This window comes from Rattus norvegicus, chromosome 1 (genome assembly GCF_036323735.1).
Source record: "Rattus norvegicus strain BN/NHsdMcwi chromosome 1, GRCr8, whole genome shotgun sequence".
Classification (NCBI taxonomy): domain Eukaryota; kingdom Metazoa; phylum Chordata; class Mammalia; order Rodentia; family Muridae; genus Rattus; species Rattus norvegicus.
In genome coordinates this window covers 140,377,943-140,398,200 of record NC_086019.1, presented here as the reverse complement: position 1 = coordinate 140,398,200, position 20,258 = coordinate 140,377,943, and positions in this window count along the sequence as shown.

Genomic DNA, 20,258 nt, shown 5'->3' with positions numbered 1-20,258 from the left:
CTGGAGCTATAGCAAAGCTTTGTCCCTGAAGAAGCTTCCAAGGACTAACACCTAGATGATGAAAACATCACACAGATTACTGAGTAGCAAACAGAGGACACATTAAAGATTGAACTAATGTTTCATTCCACCTCCAACATTCATTCACTTCCACAAAACCCTTCAATAATTATAATGAACCTACTCAGAAGTGAATGGAAAGTTCAGTGAAAATTTCAGTGAAAGAACAGACAATAAAACTGTAAACTACGTAAACTAGTGTTGGAATAAATTTCACTAATAAAGAAAGGAAAATCTTAAATATTACTTTATTAAAACCCAGAGGAATTGGTGTTCTTATGGGTTTGCAAGCCCCTTCAGCTTTTTCAGTCCCTTCTCTAATTCCTCCAACAGGGGGCCAGTTCTCAGTTCAGTGGATTGCTGCTAGCATTCACCTCTAATAGAAGGGGAGGGGAAAGGGCTAGACAGCTGATGGACAGGAAACCTGGGAAGGGTATACCATTTGAAATGTAAATAAAAATACCCACTTTAATAAAAATAAAAAAAAACAGAAAGAAAGTAAATGTATGCCCCAGCATTAAATTGTAAAAAAAAAACAAGCAAACAAACAAACAAACAAACAAACAAAAAAAACCAAAACAAGAACAAACAGAGGAATGGTGGTTCATTATAAGAAAGGAATCTTTTTATCTTTTTATTTTATATCTTTTTTATTTTTATTGGCTATTTTATGCATTTACATTATTTACCTTTCAAATGTTATTCCCTTTCATAGTTCCCCCTTTCCCACTCCCCTCCCCATGCTTCTGTAAGGACGCTCCCCCTCCTACCCACACACTCCCACCTCACAGCCCTGGCATTCCCCTACAGTGGGGGAAGTGAGCCTTCACAGGACCAAGAGCTTCTCATATTGATGCCAGACAATGTCATCCTCTGCTACATATGTGGCTGGAGTCATCAATCCCTTCATGTGTACTCTTTGGTTGGTGGTTTCGATCCTGGACGCTCTGGGGTGTCTGATTGGTTGATATTGTTGTTCTTCCTGTGGGGTAGCAACCCCTGAACGCCTTCCATCCTTTCTCTAACTCCTCCACTGGTAAGCCTGTTCTAAAGCCAATGGTTGACTATGAGCATCAGCATCAGTATTGGTCAGACTCGAGCAGAGCCTCTCAGGAGACATCTATATCAGGCTCCTGTCAGCAAGCATGTCTTGGCATCAGCTATAGTGACTGGGTTTGGTGGCTGCATATAGGATGAATCCCCAAGTGGGACAGTCTATGTGTGGCCTTTCCTTCAGTCTCTGCTCCACTCTTTGGTCCTGTATTACCTTTAGACAGGAACAATTCTGGGTTAGAATTTTGAGAAGGGTGGGTGGCCCCATCCCCCAAGGGGGGTCTTGCCTAAACTCTGGATATGGTCTCTACAGGTTCTCCCTCCCCTTTTTTGGGCATTTTAGCTAATTCCATCCCTGTTGGGTCTTGGGAGCCTCTTGCTTTCCTGGCATCTGGAACTTGCTGGTGGCTACCTCCAGCTCCCCATCCCCCACTGCTACACACCTCTGTTCAGATTCCTGACCCTCTGTATATCATCCTTGTCTCCCTTTCCCCCCACCTGCTCTCTTCCTCCCAAGCCCCTCCCACCTTCTATGTCTCCTGAGTATTTTATTCCCCTTTCTAAGAAGAATTGAAGCATCCACAATTTGGTGTCATTTTTTTTCTTGAGTTTCATATGGTCTGTGAATCATATCTTGGATATTCTGAGTTTTGGAATTAATATCCACTTATCAGTGAGTGCATACCATGTGTGTTTCTTTGTGATTGGGTTACCTCACTCAGGATGATATTTTCTAGTTCCATCCATTTGCCTAAGAATTTCATGAAGCTTGCTCAGTCATTAAAGGCTAGGCTCACAACCAAAAATATAGGAGAAAGGAATTTGAATTTGCATTAATTTCTGTGGTTTCCATGTTGGGGTCAAGCTGTGGTTCTTCTGTCCTTTCTCCCTCATGGTGTCCAGATGCTACTGTATATCTGTCTCAAAGAATGAAGACTACTCCATAACTCAGAGGGGTAGAGTTCAGCTGGGAGTAAGTACAGAGTGTTAGGGGGGTTGGGGGAAGTCTTATCCTCCAAGATTTTTAATGAAACAGCTCTCTTGACAATCTTAACTTGTGCTCATATGTCATTAAGAATGGGCTTGCATACATATATTTCATTATGGGTGGACAAAGGCTAGATATAAACTTTGGAGAATGGGAAGGTGAATGATTTCATTCAAAGGTGAGTGAAATCATTGGCTGCAGTTTAAAATGCTGGGAATGCTTCATTTGTATGGAGAGGTATTCCAAGAATCCCAGGTACTTGCTGGCTATATTTTTATTTGGGAACAAGGAAGTAGTACTTGTAGATTTGCCAAGAACTAGGAGACATTCCTTAGGTAGGGGATTGAGGATCAGGCTCCCTAAACGAGGAGAGAAGAGGAAGCCCCATTGAGAAACGGGAGTCCTTCATTTTGCACTGACCTCAGAGGAGCTATCTGGATATGGTAGACTATGACCTTAAGTATCAAGGTATAACAAATTTCAGTGTAACTTTAATTTGATAGAAATAAAGAGATAACCAGTGTACTAAACACATCATCTGTGGGCTTTAAAGATAGGTTTCCACAGACTACTCCCAAAGAGTAGAATTTCCTTAGCACTGTTCATCCTAAAATTTGTTTAACAAGTAGCAAACAATGAAGGAGTTCGGAGCCATGAGCTGTAATTCCAAATGTACCTCAAAATAGCTGTTCGACATGAATCAATTAAGTTAGTCTTTTAGAAATTCCAATCTGGAGGTATAAAATGAAAGAAAAAAAACATACTCGACTACTTTGAGCAGATCAAACTAGGCAATGTACATGAAAGCACTTTAATGGAAGGTACAGCACATTCTAGAAGAATTATTATTCTTTAACTCTGAGCTGCCCTTCAGCTGAATCTTCTTGTAAAAGCCTTGAGGAGTCCCAAGGTAACTTTTTAAAGAATAGGCTTTCTGTATGCTGACCAGGAAAAATTAATCAGACTAGAAAACACAGTTGAAAGATAGAAGAGGAGAGTGGCTGGGGGTATGATCAGCCCTCTATGAAATATTTTGCTTCTTCAATCTTCAGACATTGTGCCCTAACACCTATTATGAGAGCATCAAGAAGAAGTGTCTTTCAAATGGTTAAAGCCATGAAGCCTCCTGTCATGAGTGTAATTGGCTCCTGTATGAAACAAGCTAAGGAAGTAGTCCTTCAGCTCACCTCAATCAGAAGACAGCATCAAGTGCCATTAATGGATGACAATCTCAGTCCTTTTCACATCTGTTAGTGTACTGATCTTGGATTTCTTAACCAAGAAACACTAAAAATAAATTATTTTACTTGTAAGTTTAACAGCTTAATTATTTTGTTAACAGCAAGACTAAGTTTCTAAGATCTTAAGATATACATGTATACATGTATAGAAATGCATATGCATAAAAAGATTATATATGTATGTCTACACACACACACACACATACACACACTCCATAATGCTAGTCTGTAATCAAGTAAATAAATGGAATGTGATGTTGCAATATTCTCCTTTCAGCACACAGCAGAATAAATGGAAACAACTTCAAAGCTGGTCATTTTTCTTCTTTTAATATACTGGGAACTCTTCCATGGAATCAAAGTGTTTATTGGTAACATCCTTTAATCAGCAGCTTATCCATAAAGATGATACCTATTTCTTTATTGCTATTATTTGTTTAGTCAATGTGACATTTTAAACATTTGTGCAACAGAGACCATGAGCACCACATACATGAGAACCATGCATCATCCTCTGTGCTCCTAGAACCATTTAGATCTGCCATCCTGCTGTGTTTAGGTCTTGAAAAATTATTCCAGTTTAGAATAAGGTATTGATTTCATCTTATATCAATTATCATGTTTGAAAAAAAGCCCCCAACATATGTAAAAGATAATAAAAATATGATCTCATGTAAATAAGATAATAGTTGCACTTGCATTCTAGTAAGTGTGAAACACTTACTAATCCCTGAAAATGAAGGCATTCAAGTATTTGGGTTACACATGTGCAGATGGACATTACATTTCTATAAAAATTGCAAATGTTGTAACTTTCTATTTGTCTGATTTTATACTAGGGTTATAATAGATCACATATGGCCTCAAAATCCTTTAAGCAATGTCTAGCTAAATAATAAATCTACACATAATCAAGAAGTGTTAAGAATCTGGAGCATAGGTCTCTAGTATATAGCTTGTCTAGCATGGACCAGGCCCTGGTTCAATATTTAATTTTTCCAAGTTCACTCCCTGACTCAGACAGGTGTGTTTCTCAGGAACTAACATAATGTCCCTTTACACAGTGATCTCCATCCTAGAAACTTCCTGCCTTTCTTCTACTCATTCTTTCAAGTTTTCTTATAGTGTTTACTTGGTCTTGGGAAGTCTATGTGAGTTTGCATAGGCTATTCTACAGATTAGCTATATTTTCCAGGCTCTCTTGCAGTTAATCTGGGCCCTTTGTCTTCTTGATAACTGCCTTGGAGGAAAAATAGCTTATTATTTGGAGGATTGTACGATCAGCAGAAATTATCTTCATTATCTTGTGAACCTAATCTGTTCTGTGTGTTGATGTTTTGTTATCTCCATGGTTTTTAGTCTTGACTTGAAGCCCGCACACAGCCTTTCAAAGAGAATTATTGTCCTTCTCACTGCCTTGCTATGTTTCCACATACTACTTGTATGTAGTTCTGAGACAAGAAAGGACTAGCCAATTTGTATAGAGATGGCTGCCTTTCACGCTGCTTTTGGTTTCCTTATGGGCCTGCATGATTCAGTTTTCTTTAGCTAAAGGCATTTTAAGTGCCTGCTATAAACTTTCAGCAAAAACCTGGATTAAAAGGAAAATTATGTTCAAGTCACTGAGATTTTAGAAGCAGTTTGTTATATCAGTTAGTATTAATTATCCTGTCTAATATGCATAGTGGTTCTAAAAGGGTAGTTACTGACATTACAGAAATGTAACATTTGGATATTAAGCTTAGCATTAAGCTACAAGGAATCCAACCTGGCTACTTGGATTGGAGGATGAGGAGAAAAAAAAACAGTTTTTTCTAAGGAGGTAGAGGGGACTAGTAGTAGGTTGGAAAAGTGTTTCTTAAAGGGAAGGGATTAAATAGTAACTACCCTTTTTGAATGCAGAAGTGAATAAAAATAGATAGTGTGTGGAAACTTTGAGAATTGAAGGTATGGAATAGCTGTTAGAGAAGCCAAAATAGTAAGAAATATCAGATGGGTTTTTAATGACAATTAAATGCCCAAATGGGTTAAAGTGATTTAGGTCAAAGAGCAGGCTGAATTTGGAGGTGGTTTTAATTAAGCTGAGGAAGAGCTATGAGGGTAATAGGGAAAGGGGGGAGCATGGTCCTAACAACCTCTCTAGGCTGCCTGTGTGCTTAGTGGCAAGTGGCAGGAAAAGTAAAGTAATCAGAATCTAAGTATTTAAGGGGATTAGTCAACTAAGAAGCCTCAAGACTAACATGAAAAGTGCTTTCCGAAACTAAGCAGGCTCTTAAAACAGCTTGCTACAGAGCACTGATTCATGTGGGCCCATCAGATACTAAAGCAGGGTGAAAGCAGGTATCTCTACTTTCCTTGACTTTGAACATTCAATCTAGCTCTTCATGCATGAAGGCTAAAGGCAAAAAGATAGGCATTTTATTCTTATCTTTCAAAGTGTCTTGCTCCAGAGCCCTTAAAGTTTCCCAAAGGCCTCTCTGGCCATTGTTTTAAATATGATGTCACTTAGGATTTTAGAAATAAGCAACCACTCTCAAGACAGATGACCCCTTGCTTTCCAAGTGTGGCTGGAGGAGGAGCAATCATGTTAGAGAAGCCAGATTGCTCCCTTCCAGTGATGACAGGGGTCACAAGAGACCACACTGTAGGATCAGAACTGAGATAGTAATCAAACAGGTTACACCCTGACCAAGGCTGCCTAATTATGTCCACCTCTTTGATCCTGCCCATTTTTTCTGTACTTAAATATAAATTAATGTTTTTGTCAACATAATTAAGATGGACAATTAGTCAAGTAATGACTCCATGTTCCTCTTCCTAGCATGTACCATTGATGAATTCATTTTGTCTTTGGTTGCCATATTGAAAAGATATGACCAAGCATAGCTGGTGTATAAAGATGAGAATTTTGTCCTGAAATTTTAGTAAGGAGACAAGTTCAGAGCCTTGTCCATCAATATTCTGATTTGCCTTTGTTAGAAGGCCATAATTTTCCTGTAGAATTCATGGCTATGACCAGTGACGATTATGGAAGACTCCACTCTTCTTCTAAATGGGTAAGATCTCCTACAGTAACTGTCTTAGAGTCAGTCAAGTCAGTGAAATCACTTTGCTATAATGTGGGTGTGGTGGGGTCTGGGGACTGTACACACATGCTTGTGTGTGTGTGTGTGTGTGTGTGTGTGTGTGTGTGTGTGTGTGTTCCAAGATATCCCACTAGATATGATAGTTACAAGTCTCCTTTGCTGGTCGTTTATATGCTACCTGACATTTTGTTTCTTACTTGTAATTTCATGCTGTCGTAGTAAAAATACAACTAATCTTCTTTGTGTCTTCTGTATAATTTATTATATTTATAGGCAAAATCATATCTAGATGGTGAGCCTTGTAACTTGTGTGCCCAATATGTGAATATAGCTATTCAATATTTTTGGTCTGATGATTTCGTAATCATATAAGCCCTTCAAATTTCTTAACACCTATTATGTAATTAATTGAGAACAATTCATAATGCTTTATCCTCTCTGTTGAAATAACACTGAGTTTTTGGTTTTCATAAAAGCAAATGGATTGAAAAACAGACAAACAAAATATTCCAACAGAGTAGATGAGCATGCCACCACAATGGAGAGACAAAGAAGGCAAAAATAAAACCTTTTTGTTCTCTTTCTCTCACTTCCTTTAATGTGGCTATGGATACTGGACATTACCACCCCCATTTACATGGGGTCTTCCCACTTCAACTAAACCGATTAAGAAAACCTCTCACAAGTGGCTTAAATCCAGAATCAGTCTCCCTGACAACCAAAATTTACTAACCTTGTGCATAAAGAGCTGACTCCTGAAAGAATGGACTTTTTATTGAAAGATTTTAATAATCCTGCAAGCATCCCTCCTTCTACATTTTTAGGAAAGTAGTGGACCAAAGTCATACCCTGGCTTCTCTGCTAAGACTGGGATTATGTCAGGTGGATCAGAAGCCTCACCAACAACACCACCTCTGAGTCAGTATGTCACCAGATATAGACAATGGGCATTGCCACAGCCCAGTTCAATGCCTGACATGATGTGCAGAAGGTGGTTTCCTTCTGATTCAGTATGTCACCAGATATAGACAATGGGCATTGCCACAGCCCAGTTCAATGCCTGACATGATGTGCAGAAGGTGGTTTCCTTCTGATTCCTTGATTTTTTTCCATATTCTGTGTGTATTTGATTCTTTGTCTCTGCTTCCCATTTTGTCTTATTCTCCTGTGTGTGTGTGTGTGTGTGTGTGTGTGTGTGTGTGTGTACATGAACGTTACTCTCTTTGTTATTTGATGACTACTTTCTTGCCTTTGCCAATTTTAGGTGCTAGACTAGGCTCCTACAGTGATGACTCAGACACTCTAAGTGCCACAATGGAGGGTAATAGCCTGGGAACAGACTCAAGGAAAATAGTGTCAGCTGAACAACCTGCCCATCAGTCTAATCCTTCCACAGCTTTCTGCCTGTGCAGTTGGCTCCCACTCTCTTCCTTGCCTGGGGGCCAGGGGAGGTCAGGGCTCTACAGACTTTAGAAAGGACAGGGCTGGTTCTGTTCTAGTGTAGACTTTCGCTGAACTCCCCAGAGCTGTGGCTGGGAATCTTTTGTTTATATTTGTAAAGTAAGTGAATTTGACATGGAAGTCACCAAGGGAAAGTAGATTTGGAACACTGAAATGCCACATTGCAGTCACATTTCTAATCGTGACTGCCCTTTGAAACCCACACCAAACCAATGTCCCTAGTCCTTCGCTTTCTTGCCACCATGTGGCTGTCTTTGCAGTCCCATGGTGTGACAAGAACAAGATTTCATTTCAAGTCAGACTTGACACCAGCTAAACAGTAGCATGGGGGTTTTTATGTTTCTGTAAACTCTCTGTTTAAGGAGCCTCAGATAGAGCAAAGGAAACAGAGACTTAGGTTCCAGCCAAAAAGCTCTGTGCTGGATGGGATGCTGCTTAGGGTCTTTAAGGGAAGAAGGACGGTATATTTAATAAAACAAAAGTGCAGTGGTGCATGACAGTGCGCCCCAAGGGAGCTATCAACTCTGTGTGGGCAAAGTGGAAATTTCTCCCATCAGCCAGCTTACTTTCAGGCTTAGAACTTGCTGTTGGCATTCTGGCCTTTCCTCAGCCATCTCTCTTTCTCTCAGCCTTACAGTTCAGTTAATGGACTCAAGTGCATGATTAATTTTAATGTCACGTGGACAATCAACTCTCCTGAAGTGATTGTATCTGCATTTTAAAACTACCTCCAGATGACGATCCCTCCAGTCATCTAAGATACAAGGAAGGGCTCCTGGAAGGACAGATTGCAAGTTTGAAAAGTAAACAAGAGGGAGGAGTTTTGAGGAGAACTAGCTGAATTCATTTGCACAACTATAGCAACAACAAAAAAATCTTGTTCTGCCTGAATATTATAAAATAGGATGAGCCAATGTTGGCCAAGCTCTGGTGCCCATTTACACTATACCTGTCATTTTATACCGTAAGTCCTGTGCTGCCCAATCAACAATGTCCCATGCAAGCAAGAGAAATGTAAGGTGATTTATTCAAGTGAACTATCCAGAATGGCTGATGTGCTCTCTATTCTCCTAGTCACCATTTGTCCAAAGACAGATTTTAGAAAGGACTTGTTAATATATGTGGGGCTTATTTTGGCTGTCCATGGAGGTAGGAAGCTTTCTCTTCTCCTCAGCATATAATAAGAATGAATGACAGCATTATACTGCTTGTTCCAGATTGGATACTGTGAGATAGGTGTTTTTGTGATCTTTGTGCAAGTACAGTCTAATCTATGAAACTATTTGATTCCTCATCACATATACATACTCTCTGTATATCTTATTAACATACAGATATAAGTTATGTATGATTAAAAGAGCAAATTGTATGAACTTTGGAAATCTTTGATTTTTACATATGGAGATTCTTAAGATGGACCCAGTGTAATATCCCACACTAATAATTGTAGTGGATAGAAGATGGGAGTCAAGGGTCAGCAGCTCAAAGTCAGAACCTCATCTAAATGGTAGTTGGAGTCCAATCTAGAATATATGAAACTTTGTCTCAAGTAATAAATGAGAAAATAAACAAAATGTGTAAGTGCAATAAAATTTATATTTAATCACAAACTTCAAACCTGAAGATTCAGGTCAGTTAGTAGAGCATGTGTCTATCATGCAGGCATCCTTGACTGTCATCCCCAAGACCACAGGCACCGGAAGTAGTGACACACAGCTCTTATCTCAGCATTTAGAAGGTGGAGAGGGGAAATCAATAGCTCAAGGCTAGACTGTGCTACTTAACAAGTTTAAGGTTAACCTGGAAACCATTCTTAAAAAAAAATCATATATTCAAAGAAGCAAGCAAAGAGAAAAGAAATTAAAAAAAAATCAAAAAAGAAAGGCAAATAAACAAAAACATGCCAATAAAATCAAAGAAACAAAAAAAGCCCAGAAAACACAGTCTCTTTCACTTTTCTCTTAGGCCATTCCTTTGCTCTGTCATTTGGGTAAGACCTGAGTATATCCTGGGAGCCAGGCCACCTTCTCGTGTTAACAGTGTTTTAGATACTTTCAGCCCAAGCGTAAGGACTGCAGCACTTAAATTCCATGTATGTCCTGGAAAAGACCAGGCTCTGGACATTCTCAACCTGCAGAACAGGTCTCCTCAAAGAAGTGACATATCTTCTCCCTGTCTCAAGGTTGGGTCTGTATCTAACTCCTTATTGCAATTATGAACTTCAAATAGAAGGTGAAAGAAATGGTGGACACAGTGTCCTCCAAGCTACCTTAGGACTTTGGTATAAATTCAGAACCTGAAGTGATGCCTGGTGGCTGCTTCATTTTGTTCTCCTAAGTGACATTTCCAGTCAAACACAATAATGAAAGACACAGGGAAAGACATGTCATTTGTTCAATGCTAAAGTGAAAAAAAAAGTTCAAGAACTTAGGTAAGACCACAGCTTTTCACTAACTTACAAGCCTGATCCAAGACCTATCTACAAACCAGATTATCAGTCTCCAAGGAAGCTGAGCCCATTTCTTTAGGACTTTCATGAGACACTAGGAAGATGGCTTGAGAAAGGATTCAGGAAAAGGGGGCAGAGATCTATGCAAATAAAGCGGACACCCCAAAAGTGACGGAGAGAAATTACCCATGATAATAAAGGAGGGAACACTGTTAAGACCACATTTCAAGGCCAGCCTGAAGGTCATTTGCAGAGTAGTCTCTGTAAACTCTCAAATGGCAGAATTAAAGCTAATGCTGTATCATTAGTAATTCTATTATTATTCATTCAATTGCACATTCACAAATTATACCTCAATATTTAGAAGACTGATTCAAACTTAGCCTTTAAAAAAATCACCATGGAGACCATAGCTGACTAACAATTCTGTCTCCTCTGGGAAGGCCCTCCTACACAGGCACACATTTTTTTTTAATCTTTTTTTTTTTTTAGTTTCTTTTTTTTTTATTAACTTGAGTATTTCTTATATACATTTCAAGTGTTATTCCTCAACATACAAAAGAGACACGTGCTCCACATTTTTTTTTTACAGGCACTTAAATGCTGGCTAAGACATCTTCCCATCAGAAAGAAAATCAGTCTGGATTCATGCACCTAGTCTTAATGGAACGAAATTTCTCTAAAAGGTTAATTTCTGCCTTCAGCAATGCCTTCATAATGGGCTATTATGCAGAAAACTGTGGTGGAATGTGGAGCACACCATAGTTGATGTCACTATAAAGTGATTTTGAAAAATAAATACAACACTTAGGACTGAACCACAAGGAGCAGTCTCTTCCCTGCCTCCTGGGGCTGACTGCATGTGACCTCATTGTTTGCCTTCTAAGCCTCATGACTTGATTTATTCTGGGCGAGTCTCTTTCCTAACAATTCCCTGGACTCCGATTCCAAGAAAATCCACACTGCCATGAAGGGACTGCAAGGAATTTTAGCCAGCCTTGCATTATGTACTGTCTAAACAGTTCTTTACTAACACACAGAACACCATTCCCTCTTACAAAGTCATAGAACTGGACTGTTGGCTTTATTCAAATGACTAACACCAGAGTAATATTCTGAACAGAAAACTCTCTTCCCCCTTTTCTTCACCATATTCTCCTCCGCTCTTTCCCCTCTCTCTTTTTATTTCTACTCTCCTCCCCCCTCTTCTCCTCCTTTCTTTTCTAGCACCCCATCTCTCTTTTTCTCTCCCACTCCCTCCCTCCTTTTCTTTCCATCTTCTTCTCCCCCTCCTTCTCTCTGTCTGTGTGTAGCAGAACTGCTCAAGCTATGCACATGTGTATACGTGTATACATGGCAGAAGACAATGTCAGTTGTTGTTTCTTGGATGACATGCACCTTCTCTTTGAAATAGAGTCCCTGTGTGGCCTGACAGTTATCACGTAGGGTAGGCTATCCCAGAGAGTTGCCTGTCTCAGTTTCCCCAGAACGAGGATTGCACGCATGTGCCACCACACCTGGAGTTTTTATGTGGCTTCTGGGGTTGAACTTATGTTCTCTGTCACTTTACTGACTAAGCCGTCTCTCCCTCACTTCCTGTATTAGAAAATATGACATGGCATATTTAGAGAAATTGATATAGAAAGGTGTCTAGGGGAATTAATTGAGGTATGTGTTGGGAGCCTAGGTTTGAGACTTGCCCTGCTAGTTGTGTCTAGTGAGCTGGTCCTCCCTTAGCCACAACTTCTCCATCAGTAACACGATGCAGGCTAGATAAGATGCAGCTTTAATGCCTTTCAACTTTATAGTTCTATGGTGCTGCAATTACATTTGTCTTGTCCCTTAGAATACAAAGCAGAGCCACAAATAGGCATTTAATAAACATGTCTAGATGGCATTGCTTTTTTATGTTTACTGTCTTTCTTCCCCTAAATCATTCTGGCTTTTTAATGTCTTCAACTTGAGATCTCGCAAATTGTACATTTCATTTTGTTTATATATTTAGGCAGCCATGATGCCTTCGGGGTTATGATTATAAATGATGATATTGGCTTGTTATGAGAAGCAAATAACTCCAGGAAAATGTTTCCCAGTAGAATTCAAAGTGTTTCCACCCCGGCCCCCTACAATCACACTTTGAAGTTTCAGGACAAGTAAAATTTACAAACGAATTATTAGCATGTAGAATATTAGTGAAATGGTAACAAAAGACGCAATACTGATCATTTTAGCTTCAATATTTTTCAGTGAGGAAGTTTAACATTTTTTATGTACTTCCTATGGAAATTCTTTCTACATCGTCCTGAGTGGTTTGCTTGTAATCATGTTGGGTCATTCATCCATGAATCCTGGATCAGATAGCTAACACATACCAGAGACCTGAGTGGTGGTATTTTGGTTTTGGTTTTGGTTTTAGCTTTTTGTTTGTTTGTTTGTTTGTTTGTTTGTTTTCTTTCTTTTTTTTGCTCTCTTCAAAAATTATTGTTTATTTAAAGGAAGTTTTGTGTTAAGTACAAGCAGAGAGAACATTGATTAAGCTCAGAGGTCAAACTGAACATACTACTTTCTAATTAAGATTCCCAGGGGTTGGGGATTTAGCTCAGTGGTAGAGCATCTGCCTAGCAAGCGCAAGGGCCTGGGTTCGGTCCCCAACTCCGAAAAAAAGAAAAGAAAAACAAAAGAATGTTCAAAGATTCCCAGAGTGCCCTCTCTCTCTCTCATTCTCTCTCTCTCTCTCTCTCTCTCTCTCTCTCTCTCTCTCTCTCTCTGTATGCTTTTTTTTTTTAAATCTGTCACTCAAAGCAATGTCCCCAAACAGAACAGATCTCTTCTTCTTCATTGGCTGCCAATAGACCTCTTCCTGTCATTGGCTCTCAGGCTGACCCTTTGTATGTGGGAAATATATTGAAACTCATATCCCTCCCTCTTTTCATGGTTGCCCTGGGTTTAAGGTAGCACTGAACTCACTTTTTCATTCTAGTGTTCTTTCAGAGAAAAGTGACCTACCTACAACTACTGTCAGGTTTAAACAGGAACAAAAGCTAAGGCCTTCAGCCTCCCTCTTTAGGATCATTTGCTCTACTCTCTGTGGTCCTGTATGAGCAGGAGTCCTCAACTACATTTTCATTTGAAATTTATTTGTGCTTTTACTGTTAGCACTCAGGGCACGATGAATTGCCAGATTTCTGGAATCCATGGGCAAGCAGGCATGGGAGAAAAGAGAAATGGCTAGGGAAGGACAGGGGCATCGACTGCACAGCTTCAGGGTAACTTCCACATAACAAATGCCTTCGCCTCTGCTTACTAAAGCATTAGTCTGCTAAAGGGTGGTTATACAATTGAAAAAACAAAAGCCAGGTATGTGATCTCCAGAGACAGACTCCTTCTGGTTTACATGGTCCAAGGAGCACACCCTGTTTTTCTGTGAATTTGATATATAACATTTCAGAGGAAGCCAGAGATGAATGCCAATGACCATAAGGAATGCTACTATTAGGAGTTTGCAAGTTATATTAAAACTCATCAGAATATCAAGACATCCTGATATTTTGGAAACTCCACAGCATTGAACTGTTTATTCAAAATGCACCTCATGTTGTAACAGAATCCTTTATATTTTTCATATTTTTATATATATTTTATAGGATCTCATATAATCCAGGTTGGCCTCAGAGTTACTATATTGGATAACCACGATCTTTTTTTTTTTTTTGTCTTCTGCCTCTAACTCCTGGGCACTGAAATTAAAGGCATGTACTCCCTCCCATTCTTAGTTTATGTAGTGTTAAGGTTTCATGCACACCAGGGCAGCACTCTTCCTAACATTTGCAGCTCTTTAGAGGGCTCCATCCTTTCCCGAGTGCTTCCTTGTTTCTTCTTTAGTTGCTTCTCTTAGGCCGCGCGGGGCAAAGTAATGGAAAATGGTGGGAAACATCCAACTCTGACCTCGGCATCCAGGAAATGTAATTCATCATAAGACTGAAACACAGCTAGAGATGTTTGAGTATTTACCGGAAATGTGGTCTAGAGCTGTTTCCTGCATAATTATTTGGATGAATTTTAGAAATCCAGCTGAAAAGATGGACAGTGGAAAAGTGCCTCAACGTGCGGTGTCACCCCGCTGAAAAACGCTGGGTGGGGTTTGATGACGACTGCTGTTCACACCAAGCCAGCTTGCCACTCGGGGCAATTTCAAGACCCAATGTGGCCAATGAAATTCATACAAAGTAAGTGAAGGTAGGAGTTGGGGAGCAGACGGATAACCCTGGGATAAACAGTAGACAAATCGTAAATAAGGTTATCTTATGTTGACACAGATCAAGTCACATACAGACACAGGTCAAATGTGAAGATGAGAAGTGTTAGCTTACATTCATTTACATAAGAAAAAGGGAAAACAGCTACAGGCGTCAGACTAAGGGGAGGAAGGAGGCATGTTCTAAGTACGTAAAAGAGACTTAGATTATGCAAACTTGCACAAAGTGTGCCTGGTCCATAGGGGCAGAGGAAGGAAGAGAAAGAAGGGAGCACATTCATTATTAAGATGCCTCTTCTTTTTCTTTTGCCAGGGCTCTGTAGCACTTGGACGAGTAAGAGATTAGATAAAGGGAGCACCCTCCCCTGCCCACACATACAGTCACCGTGTACTCCTAGTCTCCAAGAAAAAAGGAAAGAGAGGTTGCTATCAGTCTTAACCAGAAACTCCTGCAAACAAGGCATGTCAATAGACAGATCCCCTCCAGCCTTCCCTTGTGGGGCTGGGATGTCTGTTTGGGCCCCCTTTGTCTCTGCTCCTGCTGCTTGGCTCACATTCTTGTTCATCTCTAACTCCTTTATCTGTTTAAAGTAGATTATGCGAACACTGGGACTCAGACTTTTCATTACTTCCATTTGCATAGCATCCTCCATAGGCTCAATTACCTTTAGAAGTTTCAAAATATTTCCCTGATCTAAATAAATCATTGTCTTGCTAGTCATAGTTTAAATGGCTCCTACAGGGTTCTTGATGTACCAGTTTCCTTGTGTTTGGCTCCATAACCCTATGCTTATTGATTGATGCAGTTATATAGAGCACAATATATACATTTAAATGCATGACCTACATGTACACATATATGTATGAATGAATAGTCAGACTGATAGACACATGGACATCACTTTATATTTAAAGGAGTCTGGTCCTCAGAATATCTCTCATATAACATGAGTTAGGAATGTTCAAGTCCCTTATATAAAATGGTGTTATACCTATTCACTCTTCTCTCTGTCTCTGTCTGTCTGTCTGTCATACTCTCTCTCTTTCATGTATACTTTAAATCATTGAAGCTTGCTTATATTATTTCAATACCACACAAGCACTATTTAACTAGTTGTTGCATTATTGTTAAGAAAATAGTCTGTTAATATTCAGTTCAGATATATTTTTCCTAACAAATTGTAGATATTGAATTAATGAATAGGAGTAACATCTCTCTCTCTCTCTCTCTCTCTCTCTCTCTCTCTCTCTCTCTCTCTCACACACACACACACACACACACACACACACACACACTGACTATAATTGACTATCCTTGAAACAATCAGCTACACTTCTCTGGTCTGAAAATTTTAGATAACAGTATAAGTTCATGTTGTCATAAAATTATAATCTATGTTTTATCTTCTTCTAGTGTCTTTGAGAAACCATTGCCCTAGAGGTCTCTCATAGGCAGAAAGACACATTGGTCATGTGTCTAGTATACTAGCATATAGTGATTCTTTTCTAGTATGTATTAATACTGTGTTATATTGTGAATTCATTGCATTAGGTATTTATTACATCATTCTTCCTGGTTCATAGTCTAAAGTACCTTTCCTCCTTATTTGGAAATTATACAAGAAATCTTTCTCCTCTCTCTTTCTCCTTCTCCCCACTCCACCGCCACCCCTTCTTTCTCTGTCTTGTCAGTCAGTGTAATATACACATGTTTCTGGAAAATAGAAACAGGAATAGTTGCCTTGTTGCATCAAGACTTTTATACTCAAGATTTACCAAAATGGCAACATTTTCCTTTTATGAATAATGATGTTATTGCTCTTATAAGACAGTCCTTCATATGTGCCAATTCTCATCAACAAAGGAAATAAAATTGGTGAGCAAGTCCACCACCTAGAGTGCAATGGTCCCGTTAACTGCTCCCATAACTAAACATCCTAAGGCGTATTTCCCAGCAGATTGTATCCATTTGTGTTAGTGATCATATCCACAAGCCTCATGCTATCACTGAGAAAAAACATAGTAATCTGACCATTTGACCCCAAGAAGGAATTTATGTGCATGGAAGGCATGTTACTTTACCCAGATTTCTTCAGAAGGACATAATAACAGTGAAGTTTCTTGCTTGTCCTAAATCACTCAAACTTTGAATATGTTAAGAAAGTAGGAATCAAAATTAATTATTTTGTTCAGAAAGGACTTGTGCACCAAAAGTCCACAGAAGAGGAGGCAAAGCCATGGAAAATGAAAGTGTCAATGCAGAGCACACTCATCCACAGCACCTGTTCATATCTACGGGATGGAAAACAGTAAAGAGAATTGCCTAACTCAAATAGAAGGAGAAGAGATAGAGCAACAGGGTCACAACATGAGAGAACTCTGTCGGTCAGGAACCTGAAAGAAATGGAAGGAAAGCAGTGCTGGTGAAGTAGAGATTAGTATTTTCTCCCCCATCATATCCAAAGTTGCTCTCTCTGAGCCAGTGATTTCCAACCTCCTCGTTAAGACAAAAGTAAAAGGCTCCCTTTGATTGGAAGCATATTGATATCTATTTGATGGACAGATACTCAGCCTACCAAAGCTCAAAGTATAATAGATTCTGGGTGTTGTGTGAAACAGAGAGATTCTCCACATTTTCAGAGTTATAAGGGAGAAGAGTAAAATAGAAGAAACAAATATTTAGGATCCATGTTAGGAAATGCTATTTATGCAAAGGTCTTATTACTCATATTCTTGAGGAGGTCTGTGTCATATGATCACATTATACCAGGCAGGTTATCCAAGGGTAGACCCTGGACCAACATCATCAATATTGCTTGAGAAGTTGTTAGAAATGTTTCTTATTGTAGAATGTATCTCATCAGACTTTATCACAGGCTGTGAATTACTATGCAAGAATGCGGCTCATCCTTGCTGTAAAGCTCAGAACTAATTTTCAGACTCGAGAAGGCTAAGGGATGAGGGGGTCACAACACAGGAAAAGTTTGTAATTCTCATCAGGCATACAGATTACAATGCATGTAATGCTAAGAACCATAGTTATCCAGGTACCCTGTGTACATTCTGAAAGTGCTGTCCCCTCCACAGCTCTCCGTCCAATTGCCAGGCTTCTCACGCTTTCATAAGTTTCAATGCTGTCATGCTTTTCACTCCTGAATAGAGAATGACCTGGGAAACAGAACAAACGTGTCTGCTGAGCACTCTTCCCATTCACTCTACTTTTCAGAATCATGATTAATACAAGAATGGACACAGTGCTGTTCAACAGGACAGTCTCTTCAGAACTAATATTTCTACTAACAGGGCCTTATTTCAAAGTAATATGCTGGCCATAAACCTAATAATCAATAAGCTCTGGGCATGCTTGCAATAAAACTGAGCTCTGAAGCATCCTGTTACAATTACACGCTTTTCTCCTTCAATGGGACTAAAGGTTCTCCATGTCCTTGGCAATGAAGATCATTCACTGTGCTATCGGCAGAATAGTATCCTTTCAGGCAGAACCCCAGGTTGTACTTACCAGCTAATATGTCATGGTGAGAATGTTTGTGTTCCTGTGTGTATTTGTATTCGTGTGTGTGTGTGCATGTTTGTATGTGTATTTGTGTGTGTATTTGTGTGTGTGTATTTGTGTGTGTGTGTCCTAGCAGATGAATACATAAGTAACTCTGACTAGACAATACACCTACATATTTAATTAACTTTTGAGATACTGACATAAAATTTATATAAAAATGAAATTAGAATAGTTGATAATTCTATGGAGAATCTCTTCTGTATTTGTAAAGATTATGTTTCTTATTTTGATTGATCCTCTGCAGAGATGATACAAAACAGGGGATTGTCATAGGAAATTATAAACATTTTTTTTACCCAATTCATATGGCTCAAAATATTGTTTGTTCCACATATCTGCTGTGTAACTGAGGGTTAGCTTTTAACATCCCCAAGTTCTCTTTATGTCATAAGCAAAACAAGAATAATAATTCTTAACATGAAATTTTATAGTGAACATTTAGTAAGGTAATATTAGTAAGAAAAGTTAAATTAAGAAATACACAATAATGAACAATATTATAAAATGTCATGGTCTTCTTTTCAGTGGTTAACAGTAGCTTGCCAATGTATGACAGACAAATGTAAAATATCAGACCATAGGGAAAGAGATAACCGGCCAATTAGAGGAGCATGAAAGGACATAGTTAATTGCATCATAAATGCTATCAGAGGTCATAGAAGGAAGAATAGAGAGGATTTACAAATCATATTTAGATTAGAGGGAAATTTAAGATTTGAACTGGTTTTTGAAGAGAAGGAGAAACAGCCATAAAGGGCGAGGAGGTGAGACCCTGCCAGAGAGACACGGAAAATGGAAGAGAGACCCATTTGGATGGAATCTGGCTCCTGAGCCCTGAATATTTGCAGATAAGCACACAAAGACAGTCAGGGCTGGCTACAGTGTAGAGAGTGATCTTTGAATGTCAAGTTAATGCATCATGCAGACAACTGAAGGAGACTGTCTTTTCAATTCACTTTAATCTATAGTAAGCCCACATAATTCAACAGATCTAGTTACCCTTTCTACCTCTTCATTATTCTTTGAAACTTATCTAGTGTAAGACAAAATGAAAGGGTGAATATAATATATCGATATGTCAAACTGTTACTGGGGTGAAAGTCACAACCAGATCCTAGTGCCCTAATCACAAAGGGGCTGCAGGAAGTGAATGCAGGACCACACCTCTTTGCTCTCTGGATGTTCAGTGGTGGCCTTGCTCAGACTTGGGCTTTGTATCATGCCCAGAGAATTTCTGAATATTGTTTGGTTTTAGCTGATTTTTCACTTATTTTCTGTCCTTTGTCTTGTTTGGGTTCTCAAATGAGTTTTATTGAGAAAAAAGTTGAGTGATGGTTGACTAAGTTGTAGAGCAATAATCATTCTGATGGTCCAACAGAAACCCCTGTGGACAGAGAGACACGTGCCTGGTCACCTATGTGCAGATTCTATAACAGACACGCCACTTGAATGTAGATCAAGTGTGTATGTATGACTTTCCCTTTGTTATTAAAAATAGCTTTTTTCATGAAAAAAAATGAAAGGGTGAGTAAGAACAGTAAGGTAGTGTCGCCTTCCCAGTGTGTAGCCAGGAAGAATGCCTCCCACCAGCCTCCAGCCTCTGCCTGTACCTGTGGCTCCTTCTGAAGATGCTCTGGTGAGACCACCTGCACATTTTGTGTTTCTCTTGTTATGTACTATTCTAGTCAGATTGAAAAGGCTTCTATTTGTCATCAAGGTTGTCTATAACAGCTCTGATCAGTAAATGGCTCATATTGCTGATTAATACACACACACACACACACACACACACACAGACACACACATACACACTGGCTTAGCTCTTGTCAAGTTATTTATTCTGAGCTTGACTGTTTGCATTTTAATCTTTCTCAGTGTTTCCTAGAGGTCTTTTTCTAGTTTCGTCTTTTCTACCTAGATTGGTTTCCTTATAAAAATCTTTTTATTTTATTTTAGATAATGAATGAAAAATAGTTTCCCATTCCTTTTCTTGATCATGCTTGATATTCCATGACGCTTAGTGGCATAATGCATGGAGCTTAAATTTATAACTACAATTACTCAATGTTGACAGTATAAGGCCTTCTG